The following is a 17809-nucleotide window of genomic DNA, read 5'->3' as shown; positions in this document are numbered from 1 at the left end:
TGGATTTTTTTTTAAATTTTATTCTATTTTTAAACTTTACATAATTGTATTAGTTCTGCCAAATATCAAAATGAATCCGCCACAGGTATACATGTGTTCCCCATCCTGAACCATTTCATGGCTGCAGTCACCATCTGTAGTGATTTTGGAGCCCAGAAAAATAAAGTCTGACACTCTTTCCACTGTTTCCCCATCTATTTCCCATGAAGTGGTGGGACCGGATGCCATGATCTTCGTTTTCTGAATGTTGAGCTTTAAGCCAACTTTTTCACTCTCCACTTTCACTTTCATCAAGAGGCTTTTTAGTTGTTCTTTACTTTCTGCCAAAAGGGTGGTGTCACCTGCATATCTGAGGTTATTGATATTTCTCCTGGCAATCTTGATTCCAGCTTGTGTTTCTTCAAGTCCAGCATTTCTCATGATGTATTCTGCATATAAATCAAATGTCTATTCTATACTTATTGCCATAATTGCATTGCTTTTCTTCTTTTTTGGTTAAAATGGTAAATTACATTGTGATGGAGGTTTACTGTTCTTCCCAAACTTCTAAAAACTTTGTTTTTAGGCAGGTATGATTCAGGTGGAGATTCTAGGCTCTCTCACATGGTTTTTGCTCCTTTCCTCCAGTTCCGCACTATAATAGACACTTCATAAAATTTTTCCTGTTGTTGTTGTTTAGTCAATAAGCCGTGTCCAGCTCTTTCTGATCCCATGGACTGTAGCCTGCCAGGTTCCTCTATTCAAGGGACTTTTCACCCAAGACTACTGGAGGGACTTGTCATTTCTTTCTCCAGAGGATCTTCCTAACCAGGGATCGAAACTGCAACTCCATTGGCAGGTGTATTCTTTACCACCGAGCCACCCAAGAAGTTCTTTCTAGTGTTGGTGTAGCTTATGTTCACTGTATGTGTACAGCTCTTTCTAGCTCTTTCTAGTTCTTTTTTTCTGAGGAAGAAGCCAGAACAGAAAATACCTCTTAAATTAATTAAAAATTAATATTATTTGAAAATAAATGCAAAAAAATTTAGTCTGTAAAAAGAAATGAACCACTTTCCCTAATAAGAGCAGAAGATTTCTCATCATATCATGGGAACCTTTTGTTTTTACTGATGACATAAGCTTTGGAGACTGAGCATAAAAAGTGAGCAAAGATATACCAAGGTATATGTTAGAAAGCATCCTAAGCCAATACGACTAAACCACTTAGTAATACCTAACAATTATAATTTCAACCTCTTTAAGGAATGGAATATTAAATGAGTAAATCTGAAATTACCTGGTCAACCCTAGTGGGGTAATCAGCCTGATAAACATTTGCCATTCTCCAAAGGAAAGTGGGCTTGTCTGAAACAATCACTCTTGATAGTAAATCCTTGTCCTGCCCCCTTCTGCCTATAAATGTCTCATTTTATATAACTGTTCAGAACTCCTTTCTATCTGCTAGTTGGCATGATGCCCTACTCAAGATTCATTGAATACAGCCAATAAGACAGATAAAATTTGCTGAGTTGAACTTTGTTTCTTAACAGAAGGTGCATTCTACTTATTTTGGAAGATGATAATGACTCTTTTTAAAGCTTCTTAACTCTTCAAGATAAGTGATCAGATAGGGCACAATATAACCAGGTCTCTTTCTAGGGAATCAAGTACAAATGTTATTGATGCATGGCAACAAGGCAGAAATGTATTCCATAAATATAACCTGTTTCCAATTGGGGGCAACGGAAAATAGGGGAATAAGTCATGGAATTTCCTTTGATTTTTTTTCAACCAATAAATAGGATTGATATTGACATCTTGATTATTGTTGTTCAGTCACTAAGTCATGTCTGACTTTTTGCAACCCCAAAGCCTGCAGCCCACCATACTTCCCTGTCCTTCACTGTCTCCTGGAGTTTGCTCAAATTCATGTTCTTTGATTCGGTGATGCCATCCAATCATCTAATCCTCTGTCTTCTCATTCTCCTCTTGCCTTCAATCCTTCCCAGCATCAGAGATGAAGAGCTGATTCATTGGGGAGAAAAAAAAAATGTTGTCTTGATGGTAATGTCTAATTTCATTCGCTCTGAAGAGTAAGGGAAGGAGTTCTTTTCATTCCTAGGATTGAGCCTTAAACTAAACTAAACACTAGCAAAGACTGTGCCACATGGACAAGCACCACTGAAAGCAGATGCAAGTACTAAAGTTAAGAGCCCAGAGGAAGACCCATCAGGTTCCAGGATTTTCTGCACCCAGAATGTAGCAAGGCCTGGCTTGGAGTCCATGAGATTCATATAGCATATTTTACTCTTCTAGCTTCTTATTCTAGACTCAATTTTGTGTTCTCATGGTTGGGGTTCTGTTTTCTTCCCCTTCTAGACAGCTCACCTGAAGATTTTATTTTCTGCAAAGATGTGAATCTTTTCTGTGAACTGTTTAAGAGGCAAGCTTTTAGGAATACAGGATCATTTAAGGAAAATCTGGTTTTACAAATTTAAATTTATTCAGGGCGAAAAACAAGCCATTTCACAAGTCTGCGATTGATAAAATTATGAGAAAAATCTTAAGGAAGAAACACAGGCCTGAGGGATTTGGATAATAATAACCTGCAGCTGCTTTTGTCCTGAAGAGGATAAAATGAAAACAAGTGATTGACTCCCTAGTGAGAAAGTTTAAATTCAAATTTCTGCTTCTAGGTGAAGCAGCTACATTAGCCTTTAAAACAGAGACTTACTGCACTTTCCTATTCCCACCCACCATCCAACTAGGATTTATCCCTCAAGATCCATTGTTGTTCTGTTCTGCCCAGGAGGCATATCTCCCTGAACTGCATCACTCAGAATCTCTTGGCTTCTGGCTTTCAGTTTGCTGCAGCTGAGAGATGTCTCTGTTACTGACCCTCCCAAGACAGTCCTTCTGTCTTCTGTCCTTCTGTGAAGGGTCATTTGAGCCAAAAGAATGAGATGGAGTTGGATAGAGAAGCAAAGGCAGGCGTCATTTTTTGATTGAAGAGTGGAGAGGTGTGAACTTGGACCCTAGAGGACGTGCTCTTCTGGCAGGGTTGGGGAAGGGGCTGCTTTACAGGGATGTTGTGGATGGGGAGGAACCAGCGTGCTCAAGTAGGTAGTCCAGCTGTGCGGCTCGCGCCCCAGATCCGAATGTGGAGAGTGGCATCTACACACGCCCAAGCCAAGCAGCCATTTCGCACCAGGAAGTGACCAAGTCTGGAAGCTCTGCACGCACTACTCTGTGAGCCAGGGAAACTCGAGTAAGCACAAAGGAGAAGACAAAGGTTAGACTTTATTTTCTTATCCACATTCTGTTTTTATTTCCTGAGAATTGTTAACAGGCTTTGTGGGTGGCCGCTGGTGGAACAGGAGTAGAAGGAGCGGGCAGTGGGGCTGTAGGTCCCCCTTTCCTGCTGGGCTGTCAGTCTGGCCGTGGCCTGCCTCTTGGTGTGCGTGCTTGCGCGTGGCCTCTCCAGCCTTCCCTGGGTCCTGGTATGGTTTAGTTGCTAAGCTGTGTCGGACTCTTGCAACCCTATAGCACCCCTTGCCAGCTCTTCTGTCCATGGGATTCTCCAGGCAAGAATACTGGAGTGGGTTGCCATTTTCTTCTCCAGGGGATCTTCCCCACCCAGGAATGAAACCCAGGTCTCCAGCGTTGCAGGAAGACTCTTTACTGACTGAGCCACCTGCGAAGCCCTGGATCCTGGTAACGTCTTACACCGGATTCTCCACTTTTTCTTCCGGTCAAGGTGGGCCCCGCTTCGCTGTTGCTCGCCCAGGGCTGCCCTGCCATTTTTGTTGGTTAACCTCGCCTGTGTCTCTGAAAATAGCGCTCTCTGTACATTCCCTTCAGTGAAACCCTTTAGAGCCTGCTCTCTGATTCCTGCTGGGCCTTGGACCTCTACAGTCACACGATGTCACAGCCTGAATCAGAACCCAAGCTGTGTGACTCCTGAGCTTGCTCTTTTAACAGCAGACTCTGAAAGGGGAGGGGGTAGCATTTACTTTAACTGGAAGCCCTTTCAACTCAGTGTCTAATTTATATTTGTCTGAATTTTTTTTTTTTCTTTCCTCTTTAATGTACTTATAAGTCACTCGGGTTCTTAGAGAATACTTCCTGCCTGCTGGATGTATTCATGGAAGTGCCAGTTGATGCTGCAGTTCTATCTCTTGATCTTACCCGAGGACGCTGGGTCTGCGTGATCACCAGAGCCAGCTCACCGGTGACGGGAGGGCCATTTAAAAAATCCTTTGAATGTGAGAATACACTTCCTTCTTGGAGTGCAAATGAGAATGTATTTGCCGTGATAACACTGGGTGATACTATTTCATATTCCCTGGAAGCAGCAGCTCAGAATTTTTAACTCGTAGGTTACAGGATCATGAAAAGCCTTTCCAGTCTGCTTTAAACAACATTTGTTCTTTATCTAGCAGGTATATTTTTAGCTCTCTGCTCATCACTAGGAAAGAAGAGTTAGATTTCTGCTTTCGAATTCCCAGTAGTAAATTTGAGCCCTCTAAACTTTCTGTGACACCTCTGATTTTTATGTCATCATTATCTTTACAGCCTGGCCTTTGAAGGGACTGATACCTTGGAGGGATGGTGGGTTCTTCTGCCATAACATTTGCCTAAAGAGAAAAATGGGCTTAAAATAAAATATATGAACTATGCTGCTGCTGCTGCTGCTAAGTCGCTTCAGTTGTGTCTGACTCTGTGCAACCCCAGAGACGGCAGCCCACCAGGCTCCCCTATAGTAACATGTAAAAAGATATTTACAATATGAACTATACAGTAATTAAAATTTTAAAATCCATATTAAGAATATGTATATAAAACAGAGCTGTCTTCAAAATTGGCAAGCTAGCCAACCAATATGTGCGTGTGTGCTAAGTTGTTTCATTTGTGTCCAACTCTGTGAGATGCTAAGGACTGCAGCCTGCCAGGCTCCTCTGTTCATAGGATTCTCTAGGCAAGAATACTGGAGTGGGTTGCGATGCCCTCCTCCATGGAATCTTCCTGACCTAGGGATCGAACCCATGTCTCTTATGTCTCCTGCATTGACAAATAATATAGTAAGGTTCAAAAAATAAATAAATAAATAAATAGTATTTGAAACTATTGTAAAGGGCTAAGTTTAAAGTCTGGGCTTTCCAGGTGGCACTACTGGTAAAGGATCTGCCTGCCAAAGCAGGAGACCTGGTTTTGATCGCTGGGTCAGGAAGATCCCTTGGAGAAGGAAATGGCAACTCACTCCAATGTTCTTGCCTGGGAAATCTCTTGGACAGAGAATAGCCAGCTACAGTCTATGGAATCACAAAGAGTTGGATATGAGGGCTCTCTTCAAAACTGGCAAGCTAGCCAATCAATATAGTGAGGTTTGTAAAAATACATTGGGTATTTGAAACTCTTGTAAAGGACTTAGTTTAAAGTTTAGATGTTGCTAAATGCTACTAGCTCCATTAGACTCTTAACCCTTACACGTGTTACTTATACAGAAAACATTAGATAATGACAGCAAATAGGAGATACGTTGTAAATTTATTAATGTCTGCTGAAATATTCTGGGCAGATTTAGGTTTCAGTGTGAAGGACGACTTTTCCAGTCTATCTTCAGTGTTCCCCTAGATAATCTAGATGTTACCCTTTATTTTATGAGATGTCCATGCTAAAAAGAATGGCAAGGCCTTGAAAGGACTCTTCAACACATTACCATTTTATTTTTCTTTTAAAATTAGTAATACCATTCAGTTATAAGTGCAATCTAATTGATGCCATGGGGCTTCCCAGGTGGCTCAGTGGTAAAAAATCCACCTGCCAATGCAGGAGACACAAGATATGTGGGTTCAATCCCTGGGCTAGTAAGATTCCCTGGAGGAGGGTATGGCAGTCCACTCCAGTATTTTTGTCTGGAGAATCCCATGGACAGAGGAGTCTGGCAGGCTACAGTCCATGGGGTCGCAAAGAGAGGGACACAACTGAGCAAGTAAGAAGCAACTGAAATTGTAAGCTCTGACCATGAGGATTCCAACCTCTCTACCACAACAAGTGTGGATTTTTTTTTCTTTTGGGGGTGCTCTTGGGAAGTGGAGGGGAAGAAGGTGCTAACTAGGAGATGGCTCCAGGTCTTAAAAGTAAATTTGTTGGATCATAGAGTATGTTTATAAATGGTACATATTTTCAAAATGGTCATAACAACTTATTCTTGTCATAAGTGCACAGACATTCTAGTAAGCTTTGGTCACATCAGCACTTTCAATTTAATAAAGTGGTTACCACGTGTTGTTAAAAACGTTCTATTAAGATATTCATATTAAACTAATTCAGAACATAATAAACTGAATATTGGGCAACAAAGCTCGCATTACCTTGTAGAATTTCAAGAAAAGTATTCTAACATGTATTTCTTTACTTAACAAAAACAGTCAATTAAATTAGGGTTGACCCAAGAAGTGTATGTTTTAGCCATCGTGTATTTTGTGTTGTTGTTGTATAGGATTTATTTTATTGACAATAAATTGGAGAGGATTTTGAATTAGAGCTTAGCTTGAATAATTTCACATTTTTCTGTGTATATTTAGGAAATGCAATCTGATGTTTACTCTGAAATTCAACTGAATTTGACTTAAATATAAAATTTTCTCCATAATTTAGAATATCTTGTTTCATAAACATATTTTCCAGTATTACTGTCTGGAATTAGAACATCTAAATCACTTCTGATTTTTATGTTTCCAGGCTAGAGTTAGAGTAATCACAGAAACTACTTGTGCTTGCAAAATAACACTTAAACATTATTGGGATGTGAGATGTATTTATAAGTTCTGCCATTAAGCTGAAGCTAAGCTCAGGATTTTTTTTTTTTTTTTCTGACCCAGAGCAATTGTTATATGCACAAAATTGTGACTTGGTATTACATATGTGTATATGTGTGTGGGTGAGAGACAGGAGGTAAGAGAGAGAGAGAAACTGATTCCTAGGGAAATGATGAAAACCATAGAAGATGGTCCAATGAAGTTGATTTTTTGATAGTGGTTTCAGAAGTCTCATCCCAAATGACAATAAAAACAGCAGTGTTTATGACAGATGAAGACACTACGAATTGTCATTGTCTCCCTTGTTTCAGTATAGTTTTTGTGGATAAAGCTCTTATCCAAGATTCATTTAAAAAAAACACATTTTATCTAAACATAAACTGCACTTAATAAGTTTTAAAATAGAAAACATGTTTTTGTAAATCTCAGATTATACTAAAATATTTTCAGGTATGAACCTTAAGTACTTACTGAATGCATTTTTATTTGTAGCAGACATATTATTAACATAAATTTTAAAGACAATATATTGTATTGTAAATTAGCCTGTTAGAATATATAATGTGAAATTAATTATTAAATGAAATATTTATTAATATCCCCAAATTATTAATACTTTTAATAATGTTTTATACTATATGTACTGTGTATAATTGCATCCCAATATATTGTGATATAAATATGAAAGTGAAAGTGAAGTTGCTCAGTCATGTCCAACTCTTTGCAACCCTGTGGACTGTAGCCCTCTGGGCTCCTCCATCCATGGGATTCTCCAGGCAAGAATACTGGAGTGGGTTGCCATTTCCTTCTCCAGGGGATCTTCCGGACCCAGGGATTGAACCCAGGTCTCCCACATTGCAGGCAGATGCTTTAACCTCTGAGCCACCAGGGAAGCCCTAATATTGCCCCATATATTGTGATGTACTCACTTACTACAGTGGGCTTCCCAGGTAGCTCAAATGGTAAAGAATCTGCCTGTAATGCAGGAGATCTGGGTTTGATTCCTGAGTCAGGAAGATCTCCTGGAGAAGGGCATGGCAACCCACTCCAGTATTCTTGCCTGGAGAATTTCATGGAGAGAGAATTCTGGCGGGTTCCAGTTCATGGGGTTGCAAAGTGTTGGACACTACTGAGCAACTAACACCTTCACTGCTTCACTCACTACAGTAACTTTGTTAGCTACTCACAATAGAGAAGCAGTCTTTAGGAAGTTAATTGAGTCATTATGAGTTTCACAGATCCAAAAAATTAGGAAATTATCCTGGCTTCTGTCATCTACCTGAATAACCCATAATGCTACCTCATACAGGATGACTAAATACATACACCTACAGATAAAAGACAAAATGATTGTGTGAGGAGGACTTTAAATAGTTGAGAAAAGAGAAGTAAAAGACAAAGGAGAAAAGGAAAGATATACCCATCTGAATGCAGACTTCCAGAGACTAGCAAGGAGAGATAAAGCCTTTTTAAGTGAACAATGCAAAGAAATAGAGAAAAACAATAGAATGGGAAAGACTAGAGATCTCTTCAAGAAAATTAGAGGTACCAAGGGAACATTTCATGCAAAGATAGGCACAAAAAAGGACAGAAACAGTATGGACCTAACAGAAACAGAAGATATTAAGAATAGGTGGCAAGAATACATAGAAGAACTATATAAAAGAAAAAAAGATGTTAATGACCTGGATAACCACAATAGTGTGATAAGTCACCTATAGCCAGACATCCTGGAGTGTGAGATCAAGTGGGTCTTAGGAAGCATTACTAAGAATAAAGCTAGTGGAGGTGTTGGAATTCCAGGTGAGCTACTTCAAATCCTAAAAGATTGATGCTCCACTCAATATGCCAAAATTTCATCACTGGCCACAGGACTGGAAAAGATCAGTTTTTATTCTAATCCCAAAGATGGGCTATGCCAAAGAATGTTCAAACTATCTCTCATAGTTGTGCTCATTTCACATGCTAGCAAAGTAAGGCTCAGAATCCTTCAAGCTAGGCTTCAATGTTATATGAACCAACAACTTCCAGATGTAAAAGCTGGATTTAGAGAAGACAAAGGAACCAGAAATTAACTTGCCAACATCTATTGGATCATAGAAAAAGTTAGGGAATTCTAGAAAAAAACATCTACTTCTGCTTCATTGACTATGCTAAAGCCTTTGACTGTGTAGATCACAACACACTGTGGAAAATTCCTAAAGAGGTGGGAATACCAAATACCTTACCTGCTTCCTGAGAAATCCATATGCAGGTCAAGAAGCAACAGTTAGAACTGGACATGGAACAACGGACTGGTTCAAAATTGGGAAAGGAGTACATCAAGGCTATATATTATCACACTGCTAGCTTAACTTGTATGCAGAGTACATCATGCAAAATGCTGGGCTGGATGAAGCACAAGCTGGAATCAAGATTGCTGGGAGAAATAGCAGTAACCTCAGATATGATACCACCCTAATGGAAGAAAGTGAAGAGGAATTAAAGAGCTTCTTGATGAAAGTGAAAGAGGAGAGTGAAAAAGCTGACTTAAAACTCAACATTCAAAAAAGCAAGATCATGGCATCCTGTCCCATCACTTCATGAGAAATAGATGGGGCAACAATGGAAACGGTGACAGACTTTATTTTATTGGGCTTCAAAATAACTGTGAATGGTGACTCCAGTCATGAAATTAAAAGACGCTTGCTCCTTGGAAGAAAAGCTATGACAAACTGAAAGGTGTTGCTGAGCCACGAAAGATGCCGGGATTCTTGGCCTCCAGAGGAGAATTCAATCTGGGGCCAGTAACGAGGTTTGATCGCTCAGAGCTTTCGTGTAATAAAGCTTTATTAAAGTATAAAAGAGATAGAGAAAGCTTCTGACATATACATCAGAAGGGGGCAGAAAGAGTGCCCCCTTGCTATTCTTTAGCCATATGTTATATAGCTACTAGCAAGCTGTTAATTATAGAAAGGAGATGTCTCAAACTCAGAGTGGTACCAGGCCCCTCAGCCACAACATGCATTTTGAGATAACACTGGCACCAGGTAAGTCATCCTGGGCCGTAAAATGGCCCAGGGCATGAATCTTGAAGAGAGGCAGGTTTCCAAGTAAATATATAGTTTCATTAACATAGATTAGGAGAGCAATGTATGAGTAAAACATACTGGTTTCCTGAGCCCTTATTGGTTCCGAGTCTTAAATGGAATGGACTCAAGGAAAGACAGAGTCTAGGGTAAATACACAGTTCATTAACATAACTTAAGAAAAGCATTTTCATAAGAAAAACACATTGCTTAGCTCAAGGCTTGAGAAAAGTTAAGTTTAGGTGGAGTCAGGTGTCCTCCTTGCCACACAGAATTCAAGAGAAACCTCTTTTTTTAATTTGTATAGTAAAGGGAAAATTTCTAACACTTGTTTGTTTCCTCCTGCCACTTAAGAGAGAGAGAAAACATGTCTGACACTTGCAGCATATTTTCTCCATTTGGAGACCCCTGGCTTTCTTGCCTGTTACCCTCTCAAAACCAGACAGCACATTAAAAAGCAGAGACATTACTTTGCTGACAAAGGTCTGTCTAGTCAGAGCTATGGTTTTTCCAGTAGTCATGTATGGAAGTGAGAGTTGGGCCATAAAGAGAGCTGACCATTGAAGAATTGATGACTTTGAACTGTGGTGTTGGAGAAGACTCTTGAGAATCCCTTGGACAGCAAGGAGATCAAACCAGTCAATCCTAAAGGAAATAAACCCTGGATGTTCATTGGAAAGACTGATCTGAAGCTGAGGCTCCAATACTTTGGCCACCTGATATGAAGAGCCAACTCATTGGAAAAGACCCTGATGCTGGGAAGGATTGAAGGCAGAAGGAGGAGGGGACAACAGAGGATGAGATGGTTGGAGGGCATCACTGATTCAATGGACATGAGTTTGAGCAAACTCCAGGGGATGGTAGAGGACAGGGAAGCCTAATGTGCTGTGGTCCATGGGGTCTCAAAGAGCCATGACTCAGATATAGATGTTGGGGAGTGTGTAATTTCCTTGGTCCTGTCTCGCTGAAGCAAAAATTTGAAGTGACAGACAGACCCGTGTTATAGCTCAGTTTTATTGGGAAAAATAAAGGATAGAACACCCTTGAGGAGTGAGGGCAGGCTGACCTAAAAGACCAAAAGAAGAGAGGTCTCAATCCTTCTAGGCTTCCTTCTTTTATACATTTGTCTCCTCCTCCCGAGTCTGCCCTATGTAATTTGGGGTAGCCAGGAGGGCTGATTGTTTCACCTGAGACTCTCACTTTGGTTCTGGGACCTTCTGTTTTCTATTTTTTTGGGCTTTTCCCTTCATTGTCTTTTAGCCACCACCATTTTGGACTCCTTTTTCCTATTCTAACTACATAACAAAACTGTGGTAAGGCTAATGGTGGTCATGGTGACCTCCTTCAAAAGGAGTTATGTCAGCTCATTGTGGCTCCCAGGGCTATTGTATTCAGTGCCCTTGACTGGTGACCTGTGTCTCCACTGAAGACTCCTGGACTCTCACAGGAAAGTCTGTCTCAGTCTCTTGTGGGGTCACTGTTCCTTTCTCCTGGTTCCTGGTGCACACAAGGTTTTTTTATTTTTTCCCCTCCAAGAGTCTGTTTTCCAAGTTCTGGGGAAGTTCTGTAATCACATCCCACTGGACTTCAAAGTCAAATTCCCTGGGGGTTCTAAGTCCCTTTGCCATACCCCCAGGTAGAGAAATCTGTTGTGGGCCCTAGAACTTTTGCAAAAGTGTGAAAGCTTCTTTGGTATAATTGTTCTCTAGTTTGAGGGATACTTTTTGGTGTAATTGTTCTCCAGTTCTCCATATTTTGAGGGAAAACTGGGAGTGATAACCTATGAAGACTCAGATATAGAGAATGGACATGTGGACTCAGGGAAGGTGGAGAGTGTGGGACGAATTGGGAGGTTGGGATTGACATATATGCACTACCATGTGTAAAATCACTAGTGGAAAACTGCTATAAAGCACAGGAAGCTCAGCCTGGTGCTCTGTGAAAACCTAGAGGGGTGGGAGGGACACTCACGAGGGAGGCTCTTTATCTATATATACACATAGAGCTGATTCACCTCATTATACAGCAGAAACCAACACAATATTTTAAAGCAATTATATTCCAATAAAAAAGATATTTATTGCAAGGGATTGGTTTCTGTCATTATGGAGCCTGACTTGGAAAATCTGAAATCAGTAGGCAAACCATCAGAAAGGGTGGTCTAGAACTTCTGTGCATGAGTTGAAGCTGCTTTCCACAGCAGAATTTCCTCTTTTGGGTTGTCTCAGCTCTCCTCTTAAGGTCTTTTAGCTTCTTGAATCCAGACCACTCAGATTATCTAGAATAATCTCTCTTGCTTAAGGTCAGCTGATTGTGGGCTTTTAATCACCTCTACAAATTCATTCATGTGAAGAGAAAATCACTCAGTCATGTCTGACTCTTTGCAACCCCATGGACTATAGTCCATGGAATTCTCCAGGCCAGAATACTGGAGTGGGTAGCCTTTCTCTTCTTCAAGGAATTCAAATTTGTTCATAGCAGCACATAATTTAGTGTTTGGTTAACAGGAAACTGTAGACTCACCAAGTTAATGTATAATACTGACCATCACCTTGAGTGTACAGAGTTCCAGGCAGAGGGACAAGTCAGTGAAGATCTTAAAGCAGAACATCTAGCCTGCTGGCATAACAAGGTGCTCAGCATGTCTTGTGCGGAGTGAATGAAATAGAGAATTGTGGGAAACAAATTCATAATCAAAACTAGAGCCCAGATTTATGTAGGGTCTTTTAAAAAATTGTATCAGAGTACAATTGCTTACAGTGTTATTAGTTTCTACTGTACAGCAAAGTGAATCAGCTATATGCATACATATATTTTCTCTTTCTGGATTTCCTTCTCATTTAGGTCACCACAGATCATTCAGTAAAGTTCTTTGAGCTATACAATAGGTTCTCATTAGTTATCTATTTTACACATAGGAGTATGTGTAAACACATACATATATGTCAGTCCCAATCTCGCAGTTCATCCCACTTCCCAGTCCCCCCTTGATGTCAGTATATTTATTCACTATATCTGTGTCTCTATTTCTGCTTTTCAAATAAGATCATCTCTACCATTTTTCTAGATTTCACATATGTGCATTAGTATATGATATTTGTTTTTCTTTTTCTGACTTACTTCATGAGGCCAGATTTATGTAGGTTCTTCTGAGTTATAGTAAGAACCTGGGCTGTACTCTCAGGGACACAGAAATGCATACATTTACATGAACTGAGTCATACTTTATGTCTGTGGGTACTCTATTCAGATTAGACTAGAGAGTGTAAAGGCAAAATTGATGGGAGGCTAGTCTATAATCCATGGGGGTTTGAGAATGGTGTGGCGTTTTCACCCTGTCGTTTATGTTAAAAATAGAGCAATGAATGTTTGCTGGTGGGCTGGATAAGAAACATGAGAAATATGTAGAAACAAGTGATTCCACTCTTTTGGCTGGAACAACTGGAAGAATTGAATTGACCTTAATTCAATTCTTTAAGAGGCAAGACTTTAAGAGCTTTATGGAGGGGATACCATGGGCTCAGGTGTGTGTGTGTTGCATACCAGATACCTATTAGACATTCAAGTTGGGGTGACAAATTGGTTGTTTGAATTTCAGAGAATGGATCCAAATTGAGATTTATCAGTCCATGGATGTCATCTAAAATTGTAAATTTTGAATTGGAAAATGGAAAGGAAAGGAAGGCATTGATTTATGGGTGTTTTTCTTTTTTTGGATATTTTGCTTTTCATTATTTTAAAACTTCTGTTGATTTCTGATTGAATTTCAAGGAGTTACATTCACTCCATAATACATGAAGAAACATAAAAATCACTCATAATCCTATCAGTTAGCATTGAATAATACTTAATTTTGATTATGCTAAGTCACTTCAGTCGTGTCCGACTCTGTGTGACCCCATAGATGGCAGCCCACCAGGCTCCCCCATCCCTGGGATTCTCCAGGCAAGAACACTGGAGCGGGTTGCCATTTCCTTCTCCAGTGGATGAAAGTGAAAAGTGAGAGTGAAGTCACTCAGTCGTGTCCAACTCTTCATGACCCCATGGACTGCAGCCCACCAGGCTCCTCTGTCCGTGGGATTCTCCAGGCAAGAGTACTGGAGCTTTCATCCAAATTTTTCTCGTATGTTGTTTCTTTAATTATTTGAAGTCACAGAATATATAAATTTTACAGCTAATTGTTTTGCTTCAAATTTCATGTAATTATTGTCTTTAGTGACTGGATAATAGTCTATTGTATATGAATACGTTTAGATAATGTTTTTCATTAATCTTCATCTTCCCTCTATGTTCTAAATATTATAGGTATGATCATCCTTAAGTATTATGTTTTAATCATAAATATATATTATCAAAATGATATTATATACGTTTAGTCACAATTTTCACTTAGTAACTGAGGAAGAAGAGATTTTCTGTTTTATGGTGTTGTTAGTCTGAAATGCTAGCTTATAAATAAAGATCAATATTTTAATGAGTCTGTTAAGTAATAAAAATACGGAGACCAGAAATAGTGTGCTATAAGTGAAAAAAAAAATCTCTTTTCAGCAAACTTAGACAATCAAAGGTGATTAGAATAGCCTGTTTACTGCTGAAGGAAGATATAGTGTCTGTGTAATTTAGATGACCTACTTGCTAGAAATAAATGAGAAAAGCTGCTTAAATATGTGTGTTGCCTAAGATATGGGAAATGATGTTTAGAAACTTTTTTATCTTCCTATTTCATGAGAAGAAAAGTTCTCAGACATCCTTAAACTTATTCTCCCAAGACATGCATTGAAGGCCTGATTTTCAACACACCAATTTCTGAACTTTAACTTACCAAAGAGTTTTCCATCCCTAGTGAACAATTTCCACTTTTGCAAAATGGCAGGAAATGTCACATTTGACAACTACTCACAGAAATCAGTTTCACTCAAAAAAGGCTATTTGTGAAAGAAATTCATACACATACTGAATCCTGTTGAAATCTAAAATGAGATTGAAAGAAACCGTGAGCTGCTGTTGTTGAATGAGTGGAGGCTGAGCAGAAGTGTTACTTCTAAAATAACTTGTTTTCTTAATCCACTGATATAAAAAGGGCATATTTCCCTGAAGCTATCAACAATGCTGAATAAACATCAATGCAAACTTTGTCTCTAATTACAAATGGAAATATACCCATTGAAACTACCATATAGAAAATTATTTTACTGTAAATATAACTAGACAATAAAACTCATAAATGTCAATAAATAGGTTAAACAGATACAAATTCTCAAGCAAAACTTTTTTCAGGAAAAATGAAATCAGTACATTGGATGCTGTATATGTTGGTCCTCATTAGTTTACCTTGCTAATGATATGTCTGATTTAAATTGAGAAAGCTTCAAAGGTTGTAATTTAGTTAAATGAGTGTGCAAACCATCTCAAGAACAATAAACTTACATTGAAATAGTTTCAGAAAACCAAATCAAATGTGTAAACAGGGAAAGATCAAAATAAGTACAATTACCCCAGCAACCAAGTGGGCTTATGGACTAATTGGTATTTTCTTGGGCTTGAATGATAGTCGTTTATTAGTTATTAATTCATTTAAGTTCCTTAGCAGATTACTACATAGAACCTACCTTTTTATGAAACAAAATCATAATTCTGTATTTTTTTAGAGAACAGTTTTACTCTCAAAATGAAAACATTTAATTTCTATTAGTAAAATAAACTTACCCCCCTTTTAAGAGGCAAATCTTAAATAGGAGAAGGACTCTAGAATTTATTAGCATTGCTATTAAAAGCAAAGTTAGGGATGATTTTTAATGAAAGATACTGCACACTATAAAAAGGGATACAGAAGATTTGAAAATCTGAGTTCAGTCTATGTGAATCACTTTTTTTCAGCAGGTCAAATTTTCATCATCTCTAATGAGGGACTTTTACTTGATACCTTCTAAGTCTCTCTGCAGCTCTCAGGTTTCACAAGAAAATTGTGAAACTTTTTATTATTCCAGTATCCAGTGGTGATGGACTAAGATAAAGAAAGTGTGATGGGGACTAAAGAGCTGGCAAGTAGGTCAAGAGTAGCATCCTCATCTGGAATCTGCCTTCCTTATCTACAAGGCTGTGCCGAGGCTCAAATAAGATAAAATAAGTCCCTTACTTACAAATGAGCTATCTTCTGAGAATGTGTTCCTAAGTCCAATTTGTTTGTAAGTCCAACCAAGTTAGTGTAGATACACAACAAACATAATTGGCTATATAGTACTGTACTGTAATAGATTTATAATACTTTTCACAAAAATAATACACAAAAGCAAACACAAAAAATAGTACTGAACACAAAAGGACAACCACCTGTAGAGGGTGCACCCACATGACTGTGTATGCCAGACACATGAACTGACTTACATGATTGAACATGCAAACATACATTCACATCTTTGAAAGTTGGAAAATTGAAGGTTCTACATAGGGGACCTACATAAGGGACCTATAATCTATATATTTTAGTGTTTTGAATACTGTGAACCACTATACAAAAGCAAGTTATTATCAGAGCACTTAGTCATCTTTGGAATCTATAGGCATATTTTTGTTGCTTCAAAGTGTGTTGAAACTACTCTCAGTGTTATTTAGCCAGATTTGTAGCCCTTGAGAAAAAGTAGAATGAGGAACCAAGCTAGGTGGAGATGAATGAAACAACTGGAGTTCAAGTACAGATTCTGCGTGCATGCTAAGTTCCTTCAGTTGTGTCCAACTCTTTGCGACCCTGTGGACCGAAGCCCATCAGGATCCTCTGTCCATGGGATTCTCCAGGCAAGAATACTGAAGTGGGTTGCTGTACTTTCCTCCAGGGTATCTTCCCAACCCAGCAATTGAACCCACATTTCTTACATCTACCTGAATTGGCAGGCGGGTTCTCTACCACTAGCACCACCTGGGAATCCCCAATGATTCTGGCAACTGCTAACCATAAAATCTTGAGCAAATTATCTTCCCTTTCCAGACCTTAGTACACTCACCTATAAAGTGAGGATGATAAACATCTACATTCCGGAGACACTGGGACATGCATATGAGAAAATGTATATGAAAACAACTAGCATAAGTCTTGTAGGTGAATGTTTCTTATATTTTATTGAATTCTCAACTTCCTTTCACCCTTACCGTCTTATTCATTTGTCAGAAAGGTCTGTTAAAGCTAGTTCATAAATACCTCTCAAAATTTCACCTTCCTCCTTATTCTCACTGCCAATACTTTAGTTTGAGCCTCCATTAGCTATTTTATGAACTGATAAAATGAACTCCTAACAGTTTGCCTTCAGTCTTTCCATCTCATAAAATATTCTCAACTCTGCTGTCAAAATTACCTTTCCAAACTGAATATATGATCATTCCATTCCTCTGCTTAAAAACTTTAGACATTGGGGGGGAAAAAGAGCACTGATTCTCCTCATATCTTTATTCCCTCTTGAAACAAACTTCTACATAACCCACTTATCAGCTGAGTTCATTTTAGCTGTAAAGGTTTTTATTATTGGTCTCAGATTATCTTTCCAACCTCTGCATTACTACCTTAATTTCCAAACATGTCACTCAATCTGCATTTTATAAGTACGTTATGCTCTTTCATATAAACAGACCTCTACATCTGCCATTTCTTCTGGTGGGAAAGTCCTATGTTCTCTCGACAAATCAGTCCTATTCTTCATTGTCATTTTGGCTCCATTGTTGAACCTTTGCTAAAATTTAAAAAATAAAATTGAAAGCACTTAAAATATTTAATCTGCTGCTCTTGGTCCTCAGATTATATTGCAATTTTTGATTTATATATTTTTCTCTTTGTGCTTCAAAGAGTAAGAGCAATTTGATATGCCTTTTTATACCCCTAATTTCCCCCGTGCCTTTTCTTGCACTGTACTATCATAGATCTAAAACATTTTAAAATAATGAATTAAGTCTATG

The sequence above is a fragment of the Bos javanicus genome, chromosome 16, assembly GCF_032452875.1.
Source record: "Bos javanicus breed banteng chromosome 16, ARS-OSU_banteng_1.0, whole genome shotgun sequence".
In the NCBI taxonomy this organism is placed as follows: Eukaryota; Metazoa; Chordata; class Mammalia; order Artiodactyla; family Bovidae; genus Bos; species Bos javanicus.
This window is presented reverse-complemented; position numbering follows the sequence as displayed.